Source organism: Salarias fasciatus, chromosome 17, assembly GCF_902148845.1.
Source record: "Salarias fasciatus chromosome 17, fSalaFa1.1, whole genome shotgun sequence".
Taxonomy (NCBI): Eukaryota; Metazoa; Chordata; class Actinopteri; order Blenniiformes; family Blenniidae; genus Salarias; species Salarias fasciatus.
Genome location: NC_043761.1, coordinates 16,401,478 through 16,408,461, shown reverse-complemented (window position 1 = coordinate 16,408,461; position 6,984 = coordinate 16,401,478). Strand labels below are relative to the sequence as shown.

Here is a 6,984-nt window from a genome sequence, read left to right as displayed (position 1 = left end):
GCAGCGGAGAAAATAAGAGGAGGAAGAGCAGCGCGGGGCCGGGCCGCCAGGGGGCGGCAGAGAGGGGAGCCAGGGGGAGGCACGGGCCGCCAGGGGGCGGCAGAGAGGGGAGCCAGGGGGAGGCAGGGGCCGCCAGGGGGCGGCAGAGAGGGGAGCCAGGGGGAGGCACGGGCCGCCAGGGGGCGGCAGAGAGGGGAGCCAGGGGGAGGCAGGGGCCGCCAGGGGGCGGCAGAGAGGGGAGCCAGGGGGAGGCAGGGGCCGCCAGGGGGCGGCAGAGAGGGGAGCCAGGGGGAGGCACGGGCCGCCAGGGGGCGGCAGAGAGGGGAGCCAGGGGGAGGCAGGGGCCGCCAGGGGGCGGCAGAGAGGGGAGCCAGGGGGAGGCACGGGCCGCCAGGGGGCGGCAGAGAGGGGAGCCAGGGGGAGGCAGAGAGGTAGAGACTCTTTTTTTTTAAACATTTATTTTCAGAGAAAAGCTAAAACAACAAGTGTCTATTATTAAGAGGACAGAAATGCTGGACAGCCCATCCCCCCCCCCCCCCCCCCCCACACACACACACACACTAAAGACCCCCCTCCACCACCTGATCTGGATACAGTGAAAATGACAAACCTCACCCACATTCACTAATAATCCACCTCCTCCTGCTGCATGCTGTGAAGAGTTTATTTATTTCACCTTTTGAACAGGCAGCTGATTCTTATGATTAGATGCATTTGATGTTATTTGAATCCTTCGCTCTCTTCATGTATTTGGTGCTTAAAGCGTTAAATACTTTAACCCAAAAACTGGGTTGAAAAGAACCAAACTATTGTCTTAAAATAACCAAACTCGGGTTCGTCCTTTTCCATGAAAGTATTTGGGATATTTTTGCCACTGTTGATCAATAACACCTCATCAGTCAATGATTTCATGAATGCATTTCTCTGTGACTTACTCATTCCCAAATAACTCATCTGACAAGTCTGACATTATCAATGAAGTAATAATTTACTGAAATTAATAACATAATTTGGTGGTAGAGGTGGTAGCTTTAAACAAAGCTGATCGATCTTGAGGTGATAGCTCCTGGTGGGGGTTGTAGCTCTGGGTGGCTCTGGTACCTCAGGGTGGAGGTGGTGGTTCAGGGTGGAGGGTCCGTGTACCCTCCGGCCGTTCGATTTTCATTTTGATTTGGAAAATCCAAAATCGAAAAACGAGCCAACTTCCGTTTCCTGATTTCATGTTGGGAAACAAAACACGGGAGAAGGTCCGTTTGCCGTTCCTCGTTCCCAAATTGAAAATGGAAAAAAGAGCCTTTATCTGATTTCTTATTAGTTGTTATTATTATCAAACAGAAGCCGGGAAATAAAATACAGCCAATATTTTTGCAATTATTTGTCAAATTTGAGCTGCTGGAAAACTGGAAGTCGAGCTTTCTCTTCTTCTGCTACTTCATTCTCGACACCGAGCTTTAAAAGAATGTGCATTTTCTTTGAAAATGTCTTTAGACGATCATGCCCGCCATGGAGTGGACATGAATGCCAGCGGCAGGCCTGCAGGTGAAATAAAGCACACCTGTGCAGTGGGTTTGGCCCGGCCGGTCCGGGGGTTTTCAGACTGAAATCTCCGAAGAGGGATCTCTGAGCGCCGCCTCTCCACCGTGTGTCGGATGATCAACTCCAGGCTGAAGTTACTTCAGCGTCTGCCGAGGTGAGTAGTGACAAACCACATTAAAGGTATAATGGACGATTTTCACAAAAAGTCAAAGCCAAACGTCTGTTACTCGCTTTTTGAATAACGCGCATGCACCAGACCGTCCTACCAGCTCTACTGCTCCTCCCGAGGAAACGCCTATCAATGGCGGAAGCGTGCGAGCACGATCTCCTCTTCCCCGGGCGTGCACGGCTGTTTACAGTGTCTGCGATCGGCCTCGCTCATAAAGCTGATTTTCCGAAACAGTTACAGTTTCATTTTGTCAGACTCGCCGTCGGTAAGTCCTGGCTGAAACCGAAGCTCACGGCTACAGAAACACTCTGAATGCACATGCGCAGATCACGGGAATGAGCGCGCTTGACGGCGTTACGCAAGCATTTCTCCAGCGAGATTGACATGTTGGAGGACCAGTAGCTGAGATTTGCATAACGCAATTCATTGGCTAAAACATCGTCCATTATACCTTTAATATATATGTATGGTTAAAATCGCTGCTTTTCAGTGATTTTACTGCAGTTTTACAGCGACACCTACTGGCAGCAGCAGCACACTGCAGATTCTGCTGACTCAGATCTCATTCATCACGTTGAAAGAAACAATCAGGAGAGAAAAATACACATCAAAGCAAAAATAATAATGTCGAATGTGAGGCTACAGACGCTCTCAGTGTCAGTGGGGTTGTTTCAGTTACACTTTGGTATTTACACTTTCTAATCAACAAATTATAGCGTTTTGTATATTGGCTACTGGTTCATAGTTCCATCCAAAAATGTCTGATTGTTGTTCTTAAACCTACACTAAGGAAAAAGAACAACACTAAGGAACTTTTCAACCTTAATAAAACATTTTAATATCTTTTGTGATGATACATCGACTTCCAGCAGCTGAATGACCCTCTGTCAGCCTGAGGGCGTCAGTGTTGCTTCACTTGGACTGAGCAGCTGTGAGGAGGGTGGGAGGAACCCTGCTCACTAAAACACTCCAAATGTTCGGACTGCTTCACGGCGTGCGTCACATCATGATAGAACATTGTTTAGCCACCATTAGATTTATTTAGATTCATCACCTCGTCGCTATCCGTCCTTCACACAGCCACTGGAAACAAATGTAGGCGAGTTCAGTCCAACAGCACGCCACTGGGAGCAGCATGTTACCACGCCACGCGCTAGGCCTCATGGGAACTGTAGTATTCCTTCAGGCAAAACACTACCGCTTTGTCCACTGGCGCCGCCAAAATCAACGAAAACTGAAAGTTCCTTAGTGTTGCTTTAACAACCTGATGTTTTTCTATTTGCTGCTGTGTCATTTTCATCATCTTACTGATTCCTGTGTTTCTGGAATGGATAGTTTTAGCTCTTGCACGGAATTCAAAACGGTTTAGTTGTAACAGAGACACGGGATGTTAAATTGAGGTTTCATGTCAGCATGTTGTGAGAACGGAGTGACTTTAGACCCTGCTGTCTTTTGCTCTTGAACACAGACATATCAGCAATATGCACGCCTCATGTTTTTTGCTGTTGTTTGAGGGAGGCGCTGATGAAGTCCGGGCTGCGATCAGCTTCAGCAGGCTGTGGGACAGAGCTTCACCTCAGTCTCTTCTGGCTACAGATACAACAAGGAACGGCGGCATTTCAACATCGGTCGGTTTTCTTTGCTGCTCTTTTTCTGAACGGTACATTGTGAAACGAACACGCTCTGATAATTCAGTTTGATGTTACTTCGCAGGAATTATATTGTGAAAGCATTTTAATGTTTCACTTTCTCATCTATTTTAATCTTTTGTTTACCTGCAACCGATCATTATTCATGAATGCACATCTCTCCTTTTTTTGTACTTCTCTACTTTCAGAACCATGGCATCCAGCGGGATTGGGTCGAGGTTTGTATGTTTTTCTTTCTGTGAGATATTAAATTTGCTTAACTGAGTTTGTTCATGAATCAAGAAAGGAATCAAGAACCACATATTTAACCAGCACCCAGGATATGAAACATCAATACATTTATTCCATAATATTTCAAACCGTGACATTACATCCGTTCAACAATTAACTGCAACAGCAAGATAAACGATGTACACTGACAAAACGAGAGCTGAAAGACATGAAAGTGCACTGGAAAGGAGAAAACATGGATTAACTGATCTTAAGAAGGCCGCGGCAGCATCCAGACCTCTTGCCTGGTGGACGTTGGACTCAAAGTCCGGGTTTCTGCACTTCAGGCTCTGGTCTGTGTCCCCACCAGTGAGCCACAGCAGGGCGAAAACATGGGCTCATCCACAGTAGCTGTAAACACAAACCAACAACCCCCTCAGCAGCGGCCTCTGAGAAGCATTACCACTGCTCTCCAGGCTGACAGTCTCCCATCACAACCTCACCGATACGGACTGACCCGGGGACGGATGAAGACATGGACACACTTTATTACTCCCTGAGGGATGTTAAATCACCCAGCAGCTCACAGTCAAACACATGATACAGCTGCTTCTAAAATCTTACTGGTCCTTCATCCAGGTGTTTATCCTTGCTGTGTCTTTACCTGTAATCCTCAGTCAGTCATAGTTTTCGGCCATTTTAGATATGATCACTCTGTACGATGGACTCCAAGAAACTTTCCCCATCACAACACATTTTGTCTTCTTCATAACATGTCACGTCAAACGAAATGACAGGAATGAGGACCACAGTTGAAACACATTTATTTTCACCAAAAAAACATCTTCATCACAAACATTGACGTAAATAACAGCAGCAGTCAGATGAACGCAGCCTCACAGCCTCACACCACTCTGCTGGACAGGAGGGACGGAAAGACGGGGGGGACAGGGAGGAAGAGCAGTGGCAGTTCCCACAGAGCGGCGCTGCAGTGGTGACTCACATTACATCAAAAAGTTAAATAGTAACATAAACAGAGAACATCAGTCATCAGATAAGGAACAAAACTCCTGACCTCGTTTCTCCCAAAGCCTTGGTGTGAAAACCAGATCCGGCGCCCCCTGCTGGATGTGCTCTTTCACACACTGGGCAACATTGTTGGAAAAATGTGTCATTTCCCAAATGGGCTAAATGAACTTCATCAGGCAAAAACAGCCCTGGAGTTTAGTGATGAATCTCACATTGATGAACAACCGCTCCCCCAACAGATGGAGCAGAGGCGGCCGTCACGCCGTTGATAAAGCTTTGTTCATGTCCTGTCAGGGAGCAGGCCTCCAGCGGCAGCGCTGGCTGAGGGTGGAGAAGATGGTCTTCATCCTGGGGTACTGCCGGTGGAGCTCTGCCAAGTCCTCCTGCATCAAGCTGACCAGCACCACGCTCGCCACTGACCCCAGGCCGTTCCCTCCACACTGGCCCTGCTCCTCCTCCGAGGCTCCGCTGGAAGAAGGGGAGGAGGCTCCTCCATCACAGCCCCCCCCCCCCCCCAAGACAAACCACTGGCGTCCAGGCCCGCTCTCCTCCTCTCCTGACGTAGCTGTGCAACGATCCAGACTGTGGGTCCTGTTGAAGGTCAAAGGACAATAAGCCACGGCGTGTTACTGAACTCACTTCATTCATCACGTCTTTTCATTTGAATCTGAATTAAAGCTCTGCAGCTGAAATCACTACAACCATGATGTTCTCAGTTTTTACCCTTCCTGTGATCGCCCTGGGGACCGAGCTGCTCTGCAGGCTGGAGGGACATGTCTTCTTCCTGATGGGAAATGACAAAACACCTGGCAGTTATTCATTCTAGTCATCTTAAGCAAACAACATCTAATATCATCATCTAACGACACATAACATTACTGTCAAGTCAGTGGTCTCTCTCTCACTCACACACACACACACAGGTTTGTATTTCTATCCTTGTGAGGACACTCATTGACATCATGCATTTCCTAGCCCCTAACCCGAACCATCAAAAAATAACCTAACCCATGCCTAACCCTAACCCGTACCCTAAACCTAATCTAAACCTGATTGTACCCCTAAACCAAAAATCGAGTCTTGAACCTCAAATAGGCCAAAAAAGGTCTGTGGAATAGTGAGGACCGGCAAAAATGTCCTCACTTTCCAAAAATTGTCCTCACTTGTAAGGTTATAAGCCAATGGTCCTCACAAAAGGTCCTCACAACATACAAGTACAAGTACACACACACACACACACACACACACACACCATTACTCCACCAAAGAGCTGGAGGTGACTGAAAAAGGCGATCTTGGTGGCTGTCTGGTGCCACTAACTTGTCTTAACTAGCATATAATCCATGACTCACCATTGACTGAGGCGAACTGATGTCCTCTCCGTGTCCACACACCGCGGCAGAAGCTGTGAACTGACTGAAAACATGTCAGAGCTTCACAGCCAGACAGAGCTGCAAACAGCACGTGAGTGACCACAGCTAGCGCGCGCGCTCTCTCTCTCTCGCAGCTGCAGGTGTCTCGAGCTGCTGGTGGCGTGACGTGTGTTTGGACTCCTGATTGGACAGTTGAGCGCGGGACACTGTCTTGACGCTGATTGGTTGATGCTCGTTTCGCGGGTTTTCGTCCCCACCCGGTCACTACCCCAGACTCCGAGGAGAAGGTATGTGCTTTTCATGCTAATGTAGCCGTTAGCTTTTAAAATGTGTCCTTCTCTCACAGAGTAGACTTTATAGCTCCTCTTCTCTTCTCCCTCCTTGTTTCTTCTGCTTTCGCTGCTTCTGCGTTGTGTTTGCATTTGGGAGCTGATTCCAGAGCCCTGTTAACGAGCCTGTTGATCAAGGAGGATTTTACCTACAGGAGCTTTTAAAGCTGCTGGTGGACTTTCTTGTGCTTTTTGGGGACAAACTAGACCCTCCAGAAAAATGCGATTATGCGATCGCATGAATTCACGCATAAATCACCCTTTTGTCGCTGATTATGCAGGGGCCACATATTTTCCAAAAGGACGCATAATTCCCGCAATAATTTCACATTTACCGTGAAAAAAAGAGAAATGGTCTGGCTTGAAGTGCTGTGACGTTCAGTGAACGAGTGCATTCTTTTAAGTCAGGGGTGGGGAACCCTGGTCCTGGAGGGCCGCAAACCTGCATGTTTTCCATGTCTCTCTGCTTCAACACAGCTGATTGCAATGAGGCTCGTTATCTGGCTTTCTGCTGGACTTGGCCATGAATCTTGATACGATTCAGGTGTGTTGAAGCAGGGAGACATGGAAAACATGCAGGTTTGCGGCCCTCCAGGACCAGGGTTCCCCACCCCTGCTGTAAGTGAACGATGACCACACCTGTCTGAGAGTCGTTCCTTTGTGCAAATTGTCCACGTTTCCTTCACATG

At 48.1% G+C, this 6,984-nt stretch overlaps 1 long non-coding RNA gene across 1 annotated transcript; it reads right to left on the bottom strand.

The window, feature by feature from the left end:
* Positions 1-4,371: 4,371 nt before the first annotated feature.
* On the bottom strand, positions 4,372-6,984 carry LOC115404269 (uncharacterized). Its single transcript, XR_003933317.1, has 3 exons — positions 5,946-6,984; positions 5,317-5,377; positions 4,372-5,184 (listed from the first exon to the last, which is right to left on the bottom strand). It is a non-coding gene; the product is annotated as an uncharacterized LOC115404269 (long non-coding RNA).